The sequence below is a fragment of the Gobio gobio genome (assembly GCF_949357685.1).
Source record: "Gobio gobio genome assembly, chromosome: 17".
Lineage (NCBI taxonomy): Eukaryota > Metazoa > Chordata > Actinopteri > Cypriniformes > Gobionidae > Gobio > Gobio gobio.
The window spans coordinates 25,914,078-25,938,957 of record NC_137110.1 but is presented as its reverse complement, the minus strand read 5'-3'; positions in this window follow the sequence as shown (position 1 = coordinate 25,938,957).

The following is a 24,880-nucleotide window of genomic DNA, read 5'->3' as shown; positions in this document are numbered from 1 at the left end:
CACACACAAACACACACACATGTGTGTGACTGCAACAGAGAGCATTTTTATAGAAACTGGCAAATAAAATAGACAAAACTGGCATAAATCTGAAAAAATTCCATACATAAATGAAGGACAAATACTAGAGCACAAATGCAACATGGAACAGTCATGAGAAAGAGAGGGAAAAGGGCAAATAAAAGAAAGATGAAAGGCAGCTTAACTTTTGCATAACTTCCCTATGGACCTCTATTGGATAATGTGGTCATTGCACTCTCTTTCTCTTTAACTAAAATTCCTAAAGTTTTTCCACAAACCTACAGATGGCGGTATTCTATCCCTAACACATAGAGCAATGTCCAAAAACTATTTATATTTATTTAAGATCATCATTCAAGTGATTTTTTCATAAAAAAAATATTTTTAATGAGCCAATTTATGACATAGTTAAGTATTTGTGCAGTAAATAGGTAAAAAACTACCAAATACCCACAAAAACACAGCATAAATGTATAGTTGAGAAGTAAATAAAAAAAATGATATATAGTTTTCCATGTAAAAAAAATTATATTTCCTTATGCAATCGCTCTGTAAAAGTTTGGGGTCTATCTGACCCCAAGGGACTCAAACGTAAACCCGACTTGAGGGGCGATTTTAAACAAAGTTGAATTTGAATTTAAATTAAGTTCTCCTCTCAGCCAGTGATGCTACACTGTAAAAACGAACAAGCTCATTCAACTTAAAATAATTTGTAACCTGGCTGCCTTGAAATTTTGTGTTAAGCTAGCTAAGAAACTTAAGTTCTTTGCACATTTATTGGAGTTCCTTAAACATAAAATTAATCGTTGGGATAACAAAGATGAAGCTGACAAAATAGTCTGAGCAACTTTAATTTAAAAGTTTAAAGAAAAAGTTTATTAGTTACTCCAACAAGACATTAAAAGTTCAATAAACTTAAATCCCAGTTGAGGCAACATACAATGAGTTACACCAACAAACTTTTTCTGCCATCTTAAGTTGTTTAAACTAAGTATCTTGTTGAGTCAATTTATAATTAATAGTTGTGCCAACAATGTAAAAATTGGCTTAACTACGCATTTTGTTGAATCAACTCATTTTTTTAAGGCAGCCAGGTTACTTTTTCAAGAATAGTTAGTTGTAGTTGGAATGTTAAGTTCATGCAACAGACTGAACTGCGTAATTTGCCCACACAACTCAAGTTTCTGTTTTCTAATACTACTACATAAAAATGATTCATTGACATAGAAGACTTTGCAGAATAATAGCAGAATGCTATTTTACTTTTTTATTTTCATTTAAAAATCGACAAAATAGCTACAAAATTACATTTCATATTCACATTTCTCTTGTTGTGAAATATAAAAGCCTAAAGTGCTGTAGTTAAATTGCATTTTTTTTTAACTGCTGAAAATTGCCATTTCATAACGTTACATGAACATTTACCTAAAAAAAGTATGCAAATGAGCTTCAGTATACAAAAGAACTGTAAATATAGAAATAAAAAAATCTTCCTTAACGTAGAACAGCTTACTGCCTTAAAGGGATAGTTCACCCAAAAATGAAAATGTGATGGGGTTTTTTTTCTGCTTACCCCAAGGCCATTCAAGACGTAGGTGTCTTTGTTTCTTTAGGAGAACACAAATTAAGATTTTTAACTCCAACCGTTGCAGTATCCAGTTGTATAATGCATGTCAATGGTGTCAGTAGAGTATAAGAGCTATGAGAGTAAAAAACACATAGACATACGAATCCATATTAAACCCTGCGACTCGTGATGACACATTGATATCTTAAGACACGAAACCATCGGTTCCTGTGAGAAACCGAACGGTATTTGTTATTATTTTACCTCTGACCAGACGAATGTCATCAGGTCTCCAGACCGCCATTACTTCCAGCGAATAAGGTCAAAATACTGCCGTGATCATAGATATATATATATATATATATATATATATATATATATATATATATATATATATATATATATATATATATATATAGATTCCTCATTAGTGCCTGCGTGGAGCGGTCGAATGAAGAATCTATGTATATATATCTATGATCACGCAGTATTTTGACCTTATTCGCTGGAAGTAATGGTGCTCTTCAGACCAGACCAGACATTCATCTCATCAGAGGTAAAATAATAGCATAAATACTGCTCGGTGTTTTGTGTCTTAAGACATGTGTCGTCACAAGTCGCAGGGTTTAATATGGATTCGTATGTCTATGTGTTTTACTCTCATAGTTGTCATACTCTAAACAGGCCCCAGTGACATGCATTATACAACTGGATACTGCAACGGTTGGTGTTAAAAAAAAAATCTTAATTTGTGTTCTACTGAAGAAACAAACACACCTACATCTTGGATGGCCTGGGGGTAAGCAGGAAAACCTCATTTTCATTTTTGGGTGAACTATCCCTTTAAAAGAGATGTAGTTAAATTGAAATGTTTTGATAACAGCAAGCAGCTGGAAATTGATATTACATAACATGTACATTTACATTTATCTTAAAAAATATGCAATATGCAAACTAGTTATAGTAGATAAAAGAATTGTAAATATAGAAATATAAAATTTCAGAAGATTTTAGAAATATAAAAATAGAAATATAGAACAGCTTACTGCCTTAAGTGCTTTAGTTAAATTGCAGATTAACAAAACAGTGTCATTCTACTAACATTTTTAGAACATCTGCAATTAAACTTTTTTTTTCTGTAACTTGCCCTACACTTTGCTTTGAAGCAGCTTGTTGCGGAGTCCATGAATCTTTGCAGAACAGCTGCCACTGCCGACGCCCATGAAAACTTTCTGGACCATCTCAAATGTGTACCTTAGTCCCTTGGGATAGTCTATATTAAGGCAGTACAAAAGACCAACGAGAGTAGAAAAGGCATCTGACACATCTCCTAGATCACGTATGACCATGCTCCCTTCCAGCACAACTGCAATATCGACTATCTCCTTTGCCAGTAGTGCTTGGCTGCTTCTGCCTTCCTCAGTCGAGAAGATGAGAAGACCAACATCAACTTCTTTTATTGCCTCTTGTTCGGAACCTGTAGTCTAAAGAACATAATGAAGTATTTAGTAATTAAATTATGACATGGGGGTGAGTAAATTATCAGCAAAAGTTTATTTAAAAGTCAACTAATCCTTTAATGTTATGAAGTGACGAGAATACTTTGTGGGCAAAAAAAAAACTAAACTTTCAGTAATTTCTTATTCCGATTTTATCAAAATATCTTAATTTGTGTTCTGAAGATGAGCGAAGGTCTTACAGGTTTACAAACAGTAAAGATTTTTATTTGAAATCATGGTCCTTGGTGATTCATTTCATTCAAAACAATGGCTACTGTCATATTAGGTATTAGTTTTGTTTTATCTGTATGCGGTTTTTTTTTTTACTCTGAAGTGACGGTAGCTGGTATCACCTAGGACCACTGTTCAAAAAATACCTACTTCTTTGATGACCTGTAGCTGAGTAAGTTAATAGCAAATTTACTAAAACCTTTAAAGGGTTAGTTCACCCAAAAATGAAAAGTCTGTCATTAATGACTTACCCTCATGTCGTTCGACACCCGTAAGACATCTTCTTAGAACCAGTTTCTACTTCCAGAAGTTCATCTTCTGAACACAAATGAAGATATTTTAGTGTAAATCCGATGGCTCAGAAAGGCCTCCATTGGCACAATGTACATTACACGCTCAAGACCCATAAAAGGTACTAAAGACGTCGTTACGAAGTCCATCTCACTACAGTGGTTCTACAATAACTTTATGAAGCGATGAGAATTAGTTTCTGTGCGCAAAACAACCCCCTAAATAACGACTTGTATAGTGATGATCGATTTCAAAACACTACATCATGAAGCTTCGATGCGTTATGAATCCTTCGAAGCTTCATGATGAAAGTTATTGTAGAACCACTGTAGTGAGATGGACTTTGTAACATCTTTACTAGCTTTAATGGGTCTTGAGATTGCAAATTACATTGTGCCAATGGAGGCCTCACTGAGCCATCAAATTTCAACTCAAATATCTTTATTTGTGTTCTGAAGATAAACAGAGGTCTTACGGGTGTGGAATGATATGAGGGTAAGTCATTAATAATAGAATTTAAATTTTTGGGTGAACTAACCCTTTGATAAATGTTTTTTTTTTTTACTGTGACAACAGTTAACAATGTCATAAACTCAATCAATTCACGCACCTCACAGACACGGATGAAACTGTTGGGATCCTCATTTAAGTAATATAAATGCTGCGTTGATTGGCAGAAGAAAATGTGCAGAACTTGCAGATCCAGTTCATGTGACTTACAAGACAGGTTGCTCCGTAGTACTCAGTACAGCCACCAACTCTGAAGAAAAAGAAAATCAAAGTCAGTCTGACATCTCCATACTTTTGAGTTTGTACATTACAGCTGGAGGTGTAATATTGTAGAAATGTGTAATATTGATTTATAAAACAGTTCAACATACAAAACATTAATGTGTACCTTGAATGCAATGCAAGTCGCTTTGGATAAAATGCGCCTGCCAAATGCATAAATGTAAATGTAACATTATTATGTTAGATGCATGTGATCATGTGTTGGAGATTAAGATTTTGTAAATTAAGTGGTAACGTTTAAAAGTAACATTTTTAATTAAGGTCCGTTCACACAGAACTTGTTTTTCAGGTTTGAAAGAGGCGCCCTGCACGGGACATTCTAAAACGTTTAACGTGAAAAACGCTTAACGTGGCTTCATTAAGCAGTGTTATTAAAAAGACCAAACTCAGGAAATATAATAATAATGAAGTATACTATGTTCAAAAAATCGGAATAGACCGGAATATGAACGCAGCGCATTTAATTACACGTTAAGCGTTTTCCTCCCATAGAAACCCATCATAAAAAAACGCTTAATGTGTAATTGAATGTGTTGTGTTCATATTCCGGGCTCATCTGATTTTTTGCACATAGTATGCTTCATTATTCGCGTTTTAGAATTTCCCCACTGCACTGCCTTTTTTGGTTGACTTGTTTTTTTTTTCCTTTAGAAAATAGCAGTGTGCTCAGTTTTTGAAGGGTGCGTCTCAATCAGTTCCCTGGTTCAGTAGTCAGGGCACTGATCAGGACATAAGTCAATGGGCTGATCCCTGATCAGTGCCCTGACTACTGAACTAGGGAGCTGATTGAGGCAGCCTTAATGTCTCTAGGCAACCGCTGTCCTGTCAGTCTAATCAAGGTAATGGTCAGGTCACCACAACGCAAGACCCGCCTCTCGATTCATTTCATTGGAACTTCAGCACTCAGAGCGCTCCTTCTAGCGCGAAGCTCTAGGCGCGCAAAAGCAGCGCGCATAACGCTCTCTTCAAACCGACATCTATTCAAAAAAGGCTCTCGCTGCAAAAACGCGTTCTGTGTGTTCTGCCTCGGCGCTCGTCGATATCAAAAATGACTGAGATGGCCAATCAAATCAAAGCAGGCGGGGTTTTCGTTCTCTTGTCTCGTGCAGCCTTCACACAGACAAAGCACTTAAATATATCACTTAAAGCCATGATGGGGACTCTATTCTTTCCGGTGAAATCACTAAACAAAATGCCCACAAACGTGTCCATGCTCTTAATATACATTCATTGAACATCTTTGATTTTAATGAAGAAAAAAAATTTGAGGGCGGATTAGAATCTTCAACCTTTGACACTATAAGCACTACCACAATACCACTAGACCACTACGGAATTCATGTTAAAAGCGGATCTATGCATTTATTCACTTACAGGAGTAAGCCCCGTGATTCAATTGTGGTCACAAATTAAAAATGAATTCCCTCCTTTTAGGAAAATAGTGGCCGCATTGTTTGTTAACTCGTTTTTAATTATAAATGAGGGAACGAATTACAATGCAGCCACAATTTAATAAAATGAGAATATAATAAGTTAAGTGAATTAATTCTTAATTTGTTAATTTGTTGACACAATTTAATTATAACGAGGAACGAATTCGTAGAACGAGTTATACATCCGTGGTCATGTGTAAAACACTGTGACATGCAGACAAAAATATATTTATTGTGGCCACCAACAACCCTGTGTAATATTTATCTAGTTTACACTCAGTTTAACAAGCATTTTCATAAAATAAGAAAGTTAGAAGCTCTTACCTCAGCAACTCTTGATTCAAAATGGCAGTTTCTGGCGCGTGCTGTGGAGGGCTCATAGGAGAGATCGGCGGGGTTTCCCGACATATTTATGCAGGGGCCGCTCAAACAACTTAGAAATCTATGTTGCATGAACTACTCTGATTAAACGGAGTAGTTGGGCACTGCTAAACTTAATATCTTAAGTATACTCAACATTTTAGTTGAACTGACTTATGAAAATTAGTTGAGGTAGCAAAAGCCTCAAATCCTTTTTTACAGTGTACCTAAGGGGAATAAGCCCCTTTTGTGACACCTTCTGCTAAGTCAGTTTCCCTTTCTTTCTCATTGTTTCAATTTGAGTTATTTTTGCTTGTCTGTTCTTTTCTTTCCTTTTTATTTTTATTTTTTTATCAATTGGTTTCTTCCGTTTCATACCAGTCTGATACCATGCACTTATTTAAATTTTGGTTTAAACAAGTTTGAACCTGAATTTAAATTAAGCCTTCTCTTTTCAGCCGGCGATAGCCACTTATCAGTAGCACGCCCCCTGCTGGGCACTCTCATAAGTTGGCTTTCCTCTCTCTCTTCTCCTTTGGCTCCATTTCTGAATAGATTAATTTAATTAATTCTATTTCTCCCTTTTTCAAGGTTGTTCTGATAATTACCAACATTATCATCATTTTATGTTTTAGTACTATTTATTGAATAGTCTTTTACCTCACTCACTTTACAGAATTATTTGAATTTGGTTCAAACAAGTTTAAGCTTAAGCTGATGTCACGTTTTCCTTGTTAGCCATTTATATATTTACAGGTAGTACCTCCCCTAGTGATTGTGGTGAATTTCCGGTTGTCTTCTGGCTGGGTTCCGGTGAGTGGAGTCACCTGGCCTGCGTAACTGACACCGGTCGTGTGTGAATCGCAGACACCTCTGTCTCCTTACCATTGGTGGCGGCACGCAGCAGACTAAGCATTTCGGGCACTCCAGGGAGAAGTCAACGAGTCCAACTGAACCGCTCAAGGGCATTTTGGTTAATTACTCTGATCCTCCGTTTGGACTCCAAAGGGATTTCAGAGGAAACCCAATTTCAACCCTTCAGTCTGGCCGTTGACCAAACTTACCTGAGTGCTGCCCAGTCATGCTAAAAGTCACACGCTGTTTGAGTGGGCGCACCGTGGTACCAAGGGACGAGGATCTGGGAACACCGCAGTCGAATGTCCAGGGACCGCCGGCGAGATTGACCTCACCATCGGTTCTCACCTGAAGCGACCCCGAATCACACCAGGCATAGTAAGTTAAATAAGCCCATTCACTTATTGCAAGCCCTAGAATACACATATTCCCGGTCATTTAAGTGTTTGGCCACACCTTTCTTTTTTTTTTGTAAGCCATACCTTTCCCCTAGGCTTTATAGCTCAACAGCGCCCCCTCACCCGTTGGCCCTGTCATAAACCCTAGCATAGGTATTAAGCTTAGAGCCTTTCCATATCTATCTCTTCTCATGTTCTCATTTTGTTTTATTTCGTGTCTTCTTGGTATTCTTGGTTATTTTGCGCTTTTCTACTCTACCGTTCTGTTGTTTTGTTTCTTCCAGTTCACCTAAAGACAGAACCTATGAGAGCCATCAAGGAAAGCTGAATAATAGATTGACGATCAGCAGCCAGTGTCAGTAAATGACCCACTAGGCTACCGCACTGTCAAAATTGATATTTAAATCCAGCACTCACCCACACAAATCGGCCCCACCTGGCCGCTCACGGCCAAGACAACAGGTGCACGGCCTAGATTCCACTAACTGTCTGCACCAGTTAGTCCAAAATTGCACACACAATTAAATAGTCACATATGGCTATAAGCACTACACCCTATACGGACTTGCATTGGCCTCTTTTGTGTTGTCTCTCTCTTGCCCACAGTAAGCGGTGTGTCCCGTTCATCCAGCCCCACCGCCACTGGGATCACGTCGAGACCTGATCGAGCACCAGGACGACTGCGTTCCTGCCTAAAGCCACGGTGACCTGCAGCCCCTGAGCCAAGAACGACAGCGTTGAAGCTCCAGGCTGAGGAGGCCCGGAGGAACCAGGACCACGCGCAGAGTCGACTAGATCAGCTACTCCTCGAGACCCAGGACCGACGCGGACGGAAGGATGGAACGGACCTACAACTTCGGGAGGAAGTTGAGAGACTCCAAAATGCCCTGGCAGAACTTCGTGTAGAGACAAGCGCAGAGAGCAGTTGGAGAAAGAATCCGAAGAGGAACCAAAAGAAAAACTCCAACGAGGTGAAGCTCTCCAAACAAGAGCAAAGATTGAACTAAAGAGACAGCAAGGCCAAAGCTTGTGAAACCCACTTGCAAACGGCCCATGCCAAAGTCCAAGATTTGGTTCAACAAAAAGACTATTCAAGACAAAGAACTTGAAACTGTTCACAGAGAACCGAAGTTCACATGTACACTGCACAGTGAACAACAAGGGGAAACACGCACCACACAGTGTCCCCTGACAAGTGGGCCAAGAAACCCCCAGCCAAGAGTTCCAAGCTCAAAAGGGGGGTGAAAGCCCACTGCCCAAGTTGTCACCAGCCAGCAGCCAAGAGCCCCCACCAGCAGCAAAGGGGGTGGGAGCCAATCCAGAGAATCGTGCTCAGGCACATCATGGCTTCCCAAGAACTCTACAAGCTGGCCAGAAACATCCCAACTTTCACCCCAAACCCTGCAGGATATGAACTTTGACTTGCAACCTGTGGCTAACGTGACCACATGGAACCAATGAGGTCTACTCCGAGGTACGTCCAGCCGTGAGGCGTGGCATTTCCTCGATCGGCAACCTGAGACCGTAAAGCTGGACTACCAACAGCTACGGGACTGCCGACCAAAAACACTGTTTCTGAAAAGACTGTGAGAAACCCAATGGTTTGCCCGGTCTCTGATCACCGTTCAGAGCTGGCTCCAGGGGGCACCCTGCAACAACGCAGTGACAGACTTTGTAACCATCAAGACCGTTCCAAGCCAGCAGAGAGCAGCGCAACCGGCATGGTGCCCGTCTTAAGCACCTGTCCGAGCACTCTGAAAGACTCTGAGACAAGCCGCGTCTGTCTAACCACCCAAAGGTGGAGCCACGTGAGATGCCAGCCGACAGCCCGAAAATGGACGATCCTCATCGGCAGCACACCTAGCCCAAACAGCCAGCGACGGAACGGCTCGCCCCAAACAAACCCAAGTCTGAGCACTCACCAGAGCCAGACGGTGCAGCTTCGTCTGAGTCAGCAGAGATCCTGAGGATTCTGACAGAACTTCTCGCAAGGGAGACAAGAAGGACAGGCCAGACACCTTACGACTGTGACTAAGACCGCCACCCAACGTCCTTCCTGACTGCTCTCCGACTGAACCAAGCACTGCACAAACCACAGTCCAAAGATCCAGAGACTTCATCACCAAGTGACAGCTTCGCTCAATCCCTTTAGCTGACAGCTGCACTTCCTGAACAATCGAACTCTGAAATCCCAAAATGTGAGTTAAGTGTGCAGTCATACAGCCAAATGAGATCCAACTTGAACAGATAGCTCCCATCCAGCTAACGATGGGCCTAATGAGTCTGGTACACCCAGGGTACATCTAACCAATGGACACGTATCCCTTTCTCGTCGGCAAAGATCTGCTAGATCGTTTTGAGCCCCTACTAGACTTCAAACAGCTAAAGATTTGGGCTCAAGTACGAGAACCTCTGCCTCTCCAGCCACTCAGATCACCTGAGCCAGACTGTTAGGTCACAGAGGTCACGAGAAATCTTGCAACCAGCTGCGAGAACACTGTCTCAGCACCAGAGCAAAGTTCAAGCTCGCTACTCTGCACTTTTCAACTCACCATAGACTCTGACTTTCACTGCCCCAAGGTCATGACCGACCTCCAGCTGAATGATGTAACAACTACAGACATCATACTCTCACTATGGGCAGACAACTCAGCCATCAGTCTAGCACTGTTCAAAGCCCTCATGAAAGACACATCCAACCTTCCATCTGCAAGCAAGTGCACCCACTGCCCGTTGGACTCCTGCCTAACAACCATGGTAACTGTCAAGGGCACCTGCACTTTGAACTTGAAATGGAACGATCTATGCCTCACACACCACATCCTGGTCCTTCAAGATCCACTGCATAACGTCTACATAGAAGCAGACCCCTTGATTCGCCTCAAGGCTCATGTGGACTTTACCAATGCGGTAGTGTGAGCCCCACTGACATCACAGCCCCCTGTGGTTCCTGCCAAGCCTGAAAACCTCCTGCCAGGCCAGACCATTCCAAGAGTCTGTACTTTAATCAACGAACAGGATACTGCAGCACCAGCTGTCTTTCACCTTCTGCAACCGACAGCGTACTTTCACAAGGTGCCCAATCGGCTATGCCAACTCACCAGCCGAGTTCAACATCCTCCGAAACAAAGCATGCCCAGACACCAGAATGAGAGGCAACCTCATCTGCGAAGATGATTTTCTCATGAAGAGCACAACGCTCTTCTGAAGAAGGACAGCCCATTCGTCTGGACAGAAGCTCAAGCAAATGCCATGAATGAACTGAAACAACATCTATGCATAGCTCCATGTCTTGCTCACCCTGACACACAACAGGAGTTCCACTTGAAAGCTGGATTCTCCAGACACTGCTTTAGTGCTGGTCTATACCAAAACATGACCAAGACAAAAGACTAGTTGTACAGGCAAGCAAGACATTTCTTCCACCAGACAGCAGATACTCTGACTGTAAAAGGGCTCTACTCTGCACCGCATGGGCCTTCCAGCGATTCTCCGATTACATCGGACCACAAAAGGTTATTATAGAGACGTTCCAAAGCCTGTAATGTCCTCAACAGCCAACGCATCCAAGAGGGCATCCTAAAAGCAGGTGCGGGCGTACCATGGCTGAAACCAGCCTTGCCCTCCACAACACTTGAAGTTGGGCCCTCAGTCATCACAATATGCTGAGGTGGCAGACATTCTAGTAACCCGACAAATCGCATCAGCCCACAACAACAGAGAACTCCTTATTTGCACTCCAACTATGCTAGACACCGTTTCACATGCCACCTTCCAGGTTGAAACAAAATGGCTTCAAGACAGCAAACAAGTCAGTCAAACAACAACACCTGTCCCAAGCTTGCACTGACATCACAAGAACACACAACATGACTGTCCACCGGAAAAAGGTGACAGGACACTCAAGGCAACCCGGCCTTGACAAAGACTTGAATGACCGAACTGATTCCCTGGCCAAGACTGGCACACTTCACGGCAATCCATGGTCACCTCCCACCCACGCAACCACCCGTGATGACGCTGCGATAACCCGCAACAAACTGACTATTCCTGTGACGATTCCAACATCACAGCCGCTTACGCTGGCTCTACAATTTCCATCAATGACACAGCTGACATGCAAGCCTCTGACACTGCCATACAAGCTATGAGTAACCACCTCTCAGACCCCTCCAACCACCCGGTCACGACGTCTGACTTCACTGCTATCACAGGCCTCAGATGACCGCATGACGGCAAACACATGCTGCGTGAGAAAACAAACATTCTGGGGTATGCCTCTGACGCCCTCACAGCGCTAAAGCTTGTGATGCCACAGTGTCAAAAGGGGGGTAATGCGAAATGTATGCCCACAACGCACCATGTGCCGGACACCACGGTTCCAGAGCCACAAGACACAGAAGCAAGTGGAATATTGGCCTGGCATGCAGCAAGTCGTGTCAGAGTATGTCAGAGAAGTGTCTGGTTTGCTGACAATTCTAACCGGCAAACCCAAACCCCAGAGCCCCTGCAACGCAGAAGAGTCACAGTCCCGTGGTCATACGTCCAAATAGACTGGGCGGGATCCCTTCCCAGATCGACGAGGGACCACAAGTACTCCCTCACAGTTGTATGCCAGTTCTCCAAGTGAGTAGAATGTCTTTGAGCACCCAACGACACCAAGTTGAATGAACCAATCGAGCTGGGGCCAGCATGCTGAGAAAGTATGTGTCTGCCAACCAGAAAGACTGGGATGTGAAACGTCCATTGGTGCTCATGACCATCAGAGCCACCCCGCATGAATCAACTCATGTGTCTACTTTTGAACTTGTGACTGGGTGTCAGACGACCCTGCTGCATCAAACAAGAGACTCTAGCTTTGTCAGAACTTACACTGCTCACCAGCACATTGACAAACTACACCTGAAGTGGCTCAGACAGCTGTTGAACCATGAGAGCAGCTGGACAGATCAAGCTCAGGACCCATGCAGAACTGTCACTATTGTAGCGTCTGGAGTCGCTCTTGACATGAGATCAAAGTGGTGGGTCGTTCGAGAAACACCAGAGATGCAGATCTTTTGCACAGCTCTGCCTATGAATTAGTATTAGCATATAAATGAGTGTAGTGGTGCCAGTTGAGGCTGGCCAAATGGCCGCACTATCACCCTTACAACCAGCAGAGACAACACAAGCCGTGCCGTTATCACCTTGTGAGGAACTTCAAATAGATTCCTATCACACACACGCACAGACAGACACACACACACACACACACACACACACACAGACACACACACACACACACACACACACACACAAGTATTCCTCTTCATATTAGCCTTTAATTTAACCATCCCAGAAATATGTGATGACCCTTGTGTTATATGTATGTTGACCACAAAGTATATATTTGTATGTGTGTGTGATGTTAATCCTAAATGCTCAAAATGGCTCCGTAAAAGAGATACACTGTCTTTCATGCATTTAAACACAGGCATGTTTGATGTCTAAAGGTTTCTCTTTCTTTGTCCCAGTCAGTGGTGCAAAGTAGATGATTATGAGATGTACCTTTTAGTAGGTTTAGCCCTTTTTGAGCGAAACTTTACTAATTCTGGCTCCCGGCAAGAACATTCCATTGAGTAATAAAGTCAGAACAAAGAAACTCTCTCCCGCCTGAAATTCACACCAACGATTGGTTGCCGCCGGGAAAGTGGGCGTAGTTTAATGGATCTCAAAAGACAGTAACACAAGCATATCGGTGCTCAGTCACCTTGCAAGAACCCCGGACGAGACAAATTCCCTTGTCCTCCCATCTCATCAGCGCGCCTCGCGGGTTATCGACCTGCGAGCCGGCGCGGTCCAGCCAAGCTGATGTTTCCTTTGAAGATCGACGCGCTCCGCGGCGCAGTCAGCGGACGCACTTAGCTGGACGAGATGAACTTCCTTCCAAGTCGACACCTTTAAAAGTCCCGCGGACCAACGAAGCTCTGGAAGAACCAAACGGAGAGAACGCTTCAGCGCGCAAACTCTCTGAGAAACGCCAACGCACGCATCTTGCTTTACACAACACCAAGAAACCATGCAAGTATCAATTCTACCGAAATTTAGATGCGTTTTAAAGATTGTACCCCTGTTTAAGGTGATATTTCTTGCTGGCTCCAATGGTTTTGTCTGGGAAGGTGTCGGATCGGACACGATCTTACCCTCCTTCCTTTCCTTTCCCTTCCCCTCATCCTCCTCTTTACTTTCCACTATTCTGTAAATACATGTATTCTTTATGTAGTCATATGTAATCGTAGTATTAATCTTTATTAAAACCATGATATTCACGTTTCGATTGTCATTGTTTGCTCACGGAACACGAGTCCCTTTAATGTCAGATCTAAGCTACGAGCTCTTATTCGTTGAATGCTTTAATTAATACCATAACTCGGAAAGTTTGTCCTTTGTGGCCAGAGGGACGAACTTCCCGAGAATTGGGTAGGAAGAATAGACCTGGTGAGTGGATAAGGAATCTCCGCTCGTTCTTTAAACGGAACGGAGAGGAATTTTGAATCAACTCCCTTGGGGTTATTCTGTGATTATTTAATATAGATATATCTGTAGTTAATTACAATAAATTGTTGTTAACCATATATATTATATTGCATAAATACCGAGGTGAGGTATTCCCATTTTGGGTGATTTTGGAGATTGGTGATTAGATTATAACCCGTTATGATTAATCATAAATCCCTAAATATTAATACCCACAATTCCCTATTGAGCTAATTTTTAATTTAAATATATATGTAACCCTAATACGCTACATAAATGGTGGAGAATGCTGCGGGCATGATTAAACAAAGGTTATGAGCTTAAACCACTGTCAACCTAAAAGTGTGTATTTATTTGATAATTCTAGTCAGAATAGGACACAACATGCGATACCGCATTAAGGTTGCTAGTTGCTGGCTTATTTGAATGCAGATAAATAATGATTTGAATTGACATCTCTACTGTAATTGAAAAAGTCTTAACACATTTAAGCATATTTTCAAATGGTATCAGTGTAAGGTTAATATGATTTTAGCGAAGAAACCCTAATTTCAGTATTAAAGCGTAAGTCTGTTTTGACGAAGGAATCTCAGCTCAGCGGCATATAAACTGTACCAGAATTGATTATTCTGCTTTGGTTAAAGAATTCCAAATGCAGTATTGCTTAACCTGTTTCTGACGAAGGAATCTCAGTACAGTGTTGTATAAATGTAAATATGGGCGATGCTCCCCTTTTTACAGTGTAGAAGCCTTACAAATTATAGTTAGACTGATGTCATTCATCTAAACTTTATCCGTGCATTTAAAAAGCATAGCTACCTGGTGATCAAAACTGTGTCTCACTCACTGAAACCCTGAAGTGCATTGGTTCCCATGACAACGACTTGTCACAGGAAGTGCTAACTCTAGATAGCATATGTGTTACCTTCCGACGCCATTTTGTAAACAAACAGCCGAAGTGGCTAAGCTAACCCAACCTAGCAGCCCTTCAGCTTAGGCTAAGCTAACTAATAACTTCAACAGTTAGTTGTTAGCATCATTTACATGAAGCCTTTAACTACAGCTTGTGTGTATGCAGTGTGAAGTGATCAAAACCATTTTCCTTTAACCCCATTTCTGGTTTCTGAATTCTCACTTTCTCTTATCTTAACTTTAATTCTTCTCATCTAATTTCACCTGCACTTTTCAGGTGCATTCCTTACTGAACGCTGTTCAGCTAAATGTGCAGTTACTTTGTTAATTAAATCTAAACTTAATTACATGTAAACTGTTTAGCTAGAGAAGAATTTTTATAGTTATTGGGAACTTTCAATGGCACGTTGACTCAAACTTTATGGAGGGACAAACACATGGTATGGTCTTGAACATGCAGCAGCTGTGACCAACTATAGAATGATGTCCAAAGCAAATCTAATGGTTGATCATAAGTGCAATTGATTATTCCCAATACCAGATCAGTCAGCTGTTTTTAATCACTTTAAATCTTTTTATTAAATTTAATCATAATAGAAGTCAGCTATTAATTTTTCATTTAACCCTCTTGTTCTATTGTGGTTTCATTTCCCCATGAAACCGCAAAAGTAACTAGACAACTTTCCTTCTAGATTTGTTTATTTCCAACAGTTGCTTTAATTTTATGAGCCATCTACACAAGTAATCTAGACGATTGCTATGGCATAATTTTGAGTACCACTAATAAACACAATCTAATCGGAAAGATCTCCTCTTCCTCTTTCTTTCTCTTCTTCATTTGTTCAGGGATCAAGCCTGTTGTATGCTATCAGTAAGTTCTGAGAAATAATTTGACCACAAGAACCATCTTAAGTCATTTATTAAATCTAGGCTTACGCTCTTCTAGCAAAGCCACTCAGATCCACACAAATCTGAGCATCCTGCTATTTGCAGCTAAGATAGTAATAATCAGGTACACGTTTCACTTGCTAACCACACCTGGCAAAACCTAGCTGTACATTATACACCTAGCTGTCTCACTTTGCCCTTAGCTCCAAATTCTGTTTGATCTTGCATTAGTCTCTTGCCCTTACTCTCACCACAAGTGTGCCAGAATGTTGCAGATGCTCAGCCTAACTGCCCAGATGGCAGACCAAAAGGACTGGCTAGGTGTTTTGAAGAACATCCTTTTACCCACGGCCGCTGACGACCTTCAGCACAAGAGCCAAATGCAACTGGATAACAAGGGAAGACAACTAATGAAAGTTGACTCAAACCAGAGGTATGACCACAAATATCTGACTGAGGTTATCTTCCTGGCCCACAACCTCACAGGTTTGAAAGAGGAGGTAAACAACCTCAAACTCCAGATCACAGAGTCCCAAAAGGAGCTGACACATGCTAAAAGCCGCATAGACCAGCTAGAGATGGAGGCTCAGGACAGACACAAGGACCCTGGCAGAAGAGAGACACAGGTGGAAATCCACAGTCTTCAAACAGCACTGACAACTGCTAAACAACAAGAGCAGTTGGAAAAGACAGCCAGAGAGGACCTGGAAAAGGAACTCTTTGACACAAAGTCACTGTTAAACGCAGCAAATTCTGAAATCTTGGAAAAAGATGCCAGAATCATGGCCTGTGAAGGTCAACTGAAGGTGTCCAGAGCTGAAATTGAGGCACCGACCCAGCAGCTGGACAACACCAAAGATGAACTTGACATGGTCCAACGAGAACTGAGACACTCTTATCTGCTGCAAAAAGAACCACAGCAGGAGAGACATCTCACTCCCCCACTTGCAATCAGCAGAGAAAGCTCCCCCAGCCAAGCACAGAGTTACCAAGGGGGGAGACAAATCCCTCTGCTTAACATGTCATCGGACAATTTCCTTAAAGCTTCTGCAGCCGCAGAAGGAAAAGGACTGATTCAAACGAATCCTGAAATGACACATGTAGTGACACTCAAAGACCTCAACCGAATGGCCAGACAGATCCCTGCATTTACACCAGAGCTTGCAGGAGACAACGACGTTTACGCTTACCTGCGAGACATTGACTTTCACCTGCAGTCTTTGAAGAGTGTGCACCATCAAGATAGACTCTATCTGATCTGGATAACATCCAGCCCAGAGGTGCGAAGCTTTCTGGCCCGGCAGCCAGAAAACATCAAGTCTGACTACCAGCAGCTGAAACAAGCCATTATAAAGGAGTTCTCAGAGTTTGAAAACGAACTGATCGCTGCCCTAGACACCAAACAGGGTCGGCATGAAACTCCCTATGCTTACTATCACAGACTCAGACGAGCTTACTTCGGAGCTCGCAACGAATCTGGGATGGAGGAGGACACCAGCTTCAAGAGCCTTTTCCTCCGAAACCTCCACCCTATCGTAAGTCATCATTTAGGCATCATGGCCTGCGCCAACACAATGCCTATCCAACAACTGCGTGACCTGACACAGAAGGCCTTTAACAAACACAAGGCCTCCTCAAAAAGGGTTTGTAAGATCCCAGTGATTCTGAACGGCAAAATCCAGAATCCAAAGCTGGCACCAGAAGGCACCCAGAATTTCCACAATGCAAAAGCCTTTAACAAAAAGCTAGCCAGCAGAGGGCAAAACCATCACCATGGCCATAGATCTAGACTCAAGACCAACCGCTGGGAGGAGCCAAGGAAAAGAACATTCTCACCCAGCAAACACCACAGGACGTCCCACAGCAGTCTTCAACAACAACATCCTCCTCCACACCTTTCACACAGGTGCCAAACAGAGGCTGCACAAAGACAGCTGGACACGCCTGCTTCTGAGTTACAAGAGATACTAGCACTAGTAAAAGAGCTCCGTGATCAGAACTCCCCTGAGGAGTACTGGGAAGAACGAACCTCTTACTCTTGCCCAACACAGCTTGGGCAAGCTTAAGTCAGCACTGCAGCCAGAGCAGAGTAACACTGCAGGCTTCAGACTCCTGGTCCCTTGGTGCAGAACAAAGGGCTAATGACCACCTGCTGCCCTTGTGCTACCAACACTAGGTCAGTCTGAAACTCTCTTCACACTACACAATACCCATAACCACTCCCTGCAGTCACAAACAACCACCTGCCTCAAAGGACAGGTGACACACTTTCAAGGCACCTGCTGCCTCGGCACCTGCTGCAGAGACCTGGACGTGGCTACTGTCTACATCACCCGATGGAACGACCACCACTCCAGGAAACAAAAACAACCAGAGGCCACCATGGCCTTCCAGCCTTGTATGACAGAGGTGTGTCTGATCTTTCTGCACTTCCAATGTCGTTCGTGGTTGTCCTTGAGAGGGACAACAACGATCGAAAGGGGGGAATATGTAGCGTCTGGACCAATCAGGCACACACACATATTATTCATTTATTTAATGAATAATCCAGTAAACTCACTCTCCCAAATAAGGCCTGTGAAACGTCCCCAAATGAAGCTAACACAACGGCAGGACGCAGTGTCTTGTTACAGGACACACACTGAGACTGGGTTTTACGACGGAAAAGAATGTCCTGAGAGGTGTGACCCTCATTTAAATTCTTGCAGAGGAACAGGAATAAAAACCCTGTTAATCTTATATATAGTCTATATACAACCACTTGATAAATGTGTAAACATGTATCTAATTTTCCCATCTCATGATTTTCCCTTTTATGTGGCGTTTGTATTCTTGTAAACTCAATTGGGGTGATGTTTCAGACTTTGCATATATGGGTAACCAACATTATATGTGCGGCATGTTTGGTCTCTAAAAAAGCCAATCTTCGTCACCGATTTGTTAATTTACATTACATGTTGCTAACGTTGTGATGCATTAGTATTATAAAAATCTTAAAGATTCTTTTCTTAAACACCCAATGAAAGTACATATTCAAATGCCTTGCTAGAACACAAAGGGTCGTAAAATTTCCCTCCAAAGGGAAATCTTCTCATTGGATCTCGCACCTCCAGGGGGTGTGCCATCTTCACGCTTTAAAGTAACTGATCAGCTTTTAGCTGGGGCCTTTTCTTTTTCTGAAATGCTGACGTGAAGATGATGCTAAACTAGAAGCCTCTAAGGACCCACCAAAGCTTGTGCCAGGCTGCGGCCTTGTCTTTCCATTCACCAAAGATACTCTGATTACCACTGGTTCTCTCTCATCAAGACACATCAGCAAGGATCAACTGGAGCCTCAACAAATTGCATCAGGACGGTTTAATTCAAATGGGCGAGACATGCAAGTATCAAACTTAGTCTCATTATTTGATACATTAAGTATCCTTACCCCTTTTAAAGAAGGGCATGTTAGAACTAAACTGATGGTTTGCTCAAGGCTGTTGATCTGCTGAATTTCAGACAATGCTGTAACTTCTTGCTTTCCTGTATTCTGCTTCAGCTCTTTTTCCCTTGGTAAACTGTATGCATGTATGTGTGTGTATGTTAGAGTAGTTTAAGTGTTTAGACTAGTTAATAAAATCTTGTTCATGTTACACGTAAAGTTGTCCGTGTCTCAAGCTCATAACTGGAGTCACTAATCATTTAGATCTTGGTTACTGCTCTTAGTAGTATTGGAAATTAAGAAAGACATTTCCCATGCCCCGGAAATGTACATTTCTTAGAGTTAATAAACAATTGATCCTGAGTGTTCATGGGACAAATAGGTTAATTGATTGTAATATTAATTTACGACAGTAAATTAATTATATTAACTAATCAAAATATTCATAATCAATTATAACCAGTTATTATTGATTATTAATATTTCATATAGAGCTAATTTGCTACACTATGGCAAACGCCAAGTACCAGACAAGCCACTGGGCGAAGCCATGGAAGACAGCGCGTCCAACCTGCGCACACCACAGGATGTCCCACAGCCGTCGACAACAACGCCCTCTGCCAAACCCTTCACGCAGGTGTCAAGCAGAGGCTGCACAAGGACAGCTGGACACTACTATCTCAGGGTCACAGGAGCTGCTGACACCAGCAAAATATCCCCTGAACAGGACTCACCAGATGAGTACTGCAAAGGACAAGCTTCCAACTCCTTGCCACACACAGCTCAGGCAAGCTCACAACAGCACTGCCACAGGAAGCAGAGCAGAACTCCAATCCTTCGGACTTCTCGTGACTGAGAGGCTAACAACTACCCGCTTCCCTCCTGTCACCAGCACTAGGTCAGTCTGAAACCCTCTTCAGGCCACACAGACCCTTTACCACTTCCTGAGACCACAAGCAGAAACCTGCACCACACAGACGGACTTCAGGATGACGGGTGACGCACCATCATGGCACCTGCTGCCTCGACACCTGTTGCACAAGGTCAGAGACCTGAACTTGGCTACTGCCTGCCTTATCTGCCGTGGAGCGACCATCACTCCAGGGGACACAAACAACCAGAGTATGTGGATTCAAGTACCAAAGGGTGCCATCCTCCACCTTGATGATTACTGGTCAGAGTACTGGTCAGAGCTGGAAACCCCATCCTTCTTCGAGAATCACAACTTCACTCTAGATCCAGAACTGAAACTAAAGATTGAGAAAGGGGGGTCCTAGCCAATTGACATCACTCTCATCGACACAGCTCTTTACCTTGCTACAGCATTATGCCACACCCTGACACTGGGCCTGGCTTTCATCCTAGTCAAGAGGGTCCACGAGATGCGAGAGTCCATGACCAAGAACAAGGCCTCTCTCCCCCTAGGATTCAAACAAAACCCACGGAAGGGAGGTACCAAGACAGAGACAATGCCAAAATCTCATCGAGATGGACTCTCAGCCTGAGGAACCAAAGGCTGAGGACAAGTAGAGACCACCTGCCACTCGACCACCATGATCCACCTGCCATCCGACCATCATGATCCACCTGCCACTCGACCACCATGATCCACCTGCCATCCGACCATCATGATCCACCTGCCACTCGACCACCATGATCCACCTGCCATCCGACCACCATGATCCACCTGCCGCTCGACCACCAAGATCCACCTGCCATCCGACCGAAATGACAACTGTCATCCGACGAGGTCACCCGGACTTCGTCACATGACAAAGGGGGACTGTAGCGTCTGGAGTGTCTCTCAACTAGGATCAAAGTGATCAGAGATGCTTTCCTCCAAACAGCTCTGCATATAAATTAAATTCCTGCTCCAACGGCTCCAAAAGGTCTGAGTCAGATTGCACCTCCGACTGTTTAATGACTAGCTAGAGTGTGACCAGAAGATAGTGATGGCCCTTTCTGAGCTTCAATCAGATTCTTATCAGCCAGGACAGTTCCCTCACCCTTCAGTCTGGAAGGCGGGGGGGGGGGGGGGGGTGACCCTACTACACACGCACACACACACACACACATACAAACATTCCCCTCTATTTAGCCTTTAATTAAACTATCCCAGAAATTACATATATGACGATTTCTTAAGTGTATGCATGCTCCCTATATTTCTTATGCTTGCGTGATGTAAGAACTATCTTGAACGCTCCAAATTGCTCTGTATAGAAGATGCACTGCCTTCATGTCTGTAACCAAGGCATGTGCCTTGTTCACACTGCAGGGCTTAATGCTCAATTCCGATTTTTTGAAAAAATTCGATTTTTTTGCAAGGCCGTTCACATTTCCAATTAAATGCGACCTTTTGTGATCTCCTGTGTGAACGTGAAATGATTCAGAAGTGACCCGCATGCGCAGAAGAGTACTCAACGGTCAACGACGTCACTTGTTTCGCTGGAAATGTTTTCAAAAACCGCCCGGTTCCGATAAGAGCCCTCGAGTTTGGCCTGAATAGAGCTGTCCCCCCAAATATTAATTAACTCCGAAATCTCGCTTCCCTTCCACTGACTGGTCTCAGCATCGTCCGCCCTAGTTGTTTATCTTCTCATTCCCGCCTACTTCAACGTACAATGATGACGTTTGTCGCGTATCAACGACGTGCGGGTCGGATACATGTGACCTGGCAGTTCAGACTGAAGACGCATTTCAAAAGATCGGATATGTATCGGATTTGGACCAATTACCCAAGTGGCCTGGGTCGCATTTGAAAAGATCGGATCTGTGTCGTTCAGACTGTCATGAAAAGATCAGATACAGGTCGCATAAGGGCAAAAAAATCGGAATTGGGTCGTTTCAGCCTGCAGTGTGAACGCAGCCTAAATGTTCCTTTTTCTGTGTCTTAGTCAATGGTACAAAGCATATGATTATGAGATGTACTGCTAGTAGGCTTTAGTCCTGTGGAGTGAAACTTTACTAGTTCTGGCTTCCAGCAAGAACATTCCATTGAGTAATAAAGTCCGAACTAAGAAACTCTCTCCCGCCTGAAATTCACACCAACGATTGGTCGCCGCCGGGAAAGTGGGCGTAGTTTAATGGACCTCAAAAGACAGTAACACCAGCACACTCAGTCAACTTGCAAGGACCCCGACGAGACAAATTTCCTTTTCCTCCCATCTCATCAGGGCGGCTCGCGGGCTTCGACCTGCGAGCCGGCGCGGTCCAGCCAAGCTGTTGTTTCCTTTGAAGATCGACGCGCTCCGCGACGCAGTCAGCGGCGCGCTCCACCAGCTTGGACGAGATGAACTTTCCCTTCCAAGACGCTCCCTTCCCAAACACCTTTAAAGCTCCCGCGGACCAACGAAGCTCCGGAAGAACCAAACGGAGAGAGCGCTTCAGCGCCAACAGCATCTTGCTTTACACAACACCAAGAAACCATGCAAGTATCAATTCTACCGAGATTTAGATGCATTTTAAGATTGTACCCCTGTTTAAGGTGATATGGTTCTTGCTGGCTCTAGTGGTTATGTCTGGGAAGGTGTCGGATCGGACACGATCAAACCCTTCTTCCTTTCCCTTCCCCTCATCCTCCTCTTTACTTTCCACTATTCTGTAAATACATGTATTCTTTATGTAGTCATATGTAATCGTCGTATTAATCTTTATTAAAACCATGATATTCACGTTTTGATTGTCATTGTTTTGCTCACGGATCACGAGTCCCTTTAATGTCAGATCTAAGCTACGAGCTCTTATAAGCATCGTTGAATGCTTTAATTAATACCATAACTCGGAAAGTTTGTCCTTTGTGGCCAGAGGGATAAACTTCCCGAAAATTGGGTAGGAAGAATAGACCTGGTGAGTGGATAAAGAATTACCGCTCGTTCTTTAAACGGAACGGAGAGGAATTTTGAATCAGCTCCCTAGGTTATTCAGTGATTATTTAATATAGATATATCTGTAGTTAATTGCAATAAATTGTTGTTAACCATATATATATATTATATATTGTATAAATACAGAGGTTAGGTATTCCCCTTTTGGGTGATTTTGGAGATTTGTGATTAGATTATAACCCATTATGATTGATCATAAATCCCTAAATATTAATACCCACAATTACCTATTGAGCTAATTTTTAATTTAAATATATATGTAATCCTAAAACGCTACATCCAACAAATTACTAATATGACTGTCTGATTAGAAAATCCCCCTCCCCCCACACACCTTGCATAGTTTATAGTTTGAGAATGAAGTTATGTGGTGCAACCTGACAATGTTGGCATCTGCACAATTTGGCTTCATTATACGAAGTGATGTTATGTGCCAAAATACAGTAACATTTGAATTGACATAACTAAAGATAAGTACTAAGTATAAATAAACCCTCAATTTATTGGCATTTATGGAACCACAAAGAACCTTTAACATCCATAGATCTTTTCCAATGCACAAAAGGTTCTTTATAGTAGAAAAGGATTCTTTAGATTAATAAAGCGTTCTTCACACATGAAAAAAAAAAGTGCTTTCAAGAGTTGTTCTTAAGAACTGAAAGGCTTTGGGCAACCCAGAATATTTTTTCTATGGCATCTTTGGAACCTTTATTTTTTAAGATTGTGGGAAGTGTTTTCTTCTCCCTTTTAAAAGTTGATAAATGTTACCTATTCTATCCTACTAAACACATTATATTGTAATTTTGAGCCGTGACCCACCAGTTGAGAAGCACTAATTTAAACTGAATGTGTTTAAGGAAAAACATAATCTTTGAGTCCCAAACAGATGGAAGATAATTGTTTAAATATTGCAAATGAGCTTTTAAGTGTTGTAGTGCCAGAGCTATAGTGGTACGGTTGAAGCAGACAGAACTGAAGAGTCATCCATTAAACATAAACATCCCCTACAGCCACAAGAAAGCTTAAATACGGGAGGGCTGGGTCACGGGCTCTGAGAGGAGCAGGGCAGAGAGGGGGGGACAGGTTTACTCAGACTCTTTTAATGTGCTGTGGCTCTACTTAAACATTGTTTTGAGCTCAATGCATCTAGATTAGTGCCACAGGGGAAAGCCTGAGGCTATCTCTATAATGAGCTTTAGAAAATGTCACGTTTTCATTTTTCATTATGGGGCCATTTTAGAGAAAGAGAATAAAGGCGCATCTCAAGGGAGGAGGTGGAAACGATTTGCTTCCTCCTGTGTTGAGAAAAAACATTTAAGAGATATTTGTTTTCTTTTTCATTTGGTTGGTTGTTTTTTAAAAGGCCCAAACAGCCAAATTACAGCCGCTGATAATTTCCTATTAATCAATGTATAAAGGAAAATCTAATATAATTTAAAGGGTGAAAACTTTATAAATTCTGTCATTAATTACTCACCCTCATATTATTGTAAACCTGTAAGACTTTCATTCATTTTCGGAAAACAAATTACAGAAATTATCTTTTTAATGAAATCTGAGAGTGTTCTGTCCCTCCAATGACAGCCTACACAACTACCAATTTCTAGCCCCATAAAGGTAGTAAAGACATCATAAAAGTAATCCATGTGACTCATAAAAGTAATCCAGGCTGTCAATGGTGGGACAGAAAGCTCTCAGATTGCATTATAAAAAAGATTTTGTTACGAAGTTGGGTCTTATATGTTTGGAACTACATGAGGGTGAGTAATTAATGAAATAGTTTTACATTTTTAGGTGAATTAACCCTTT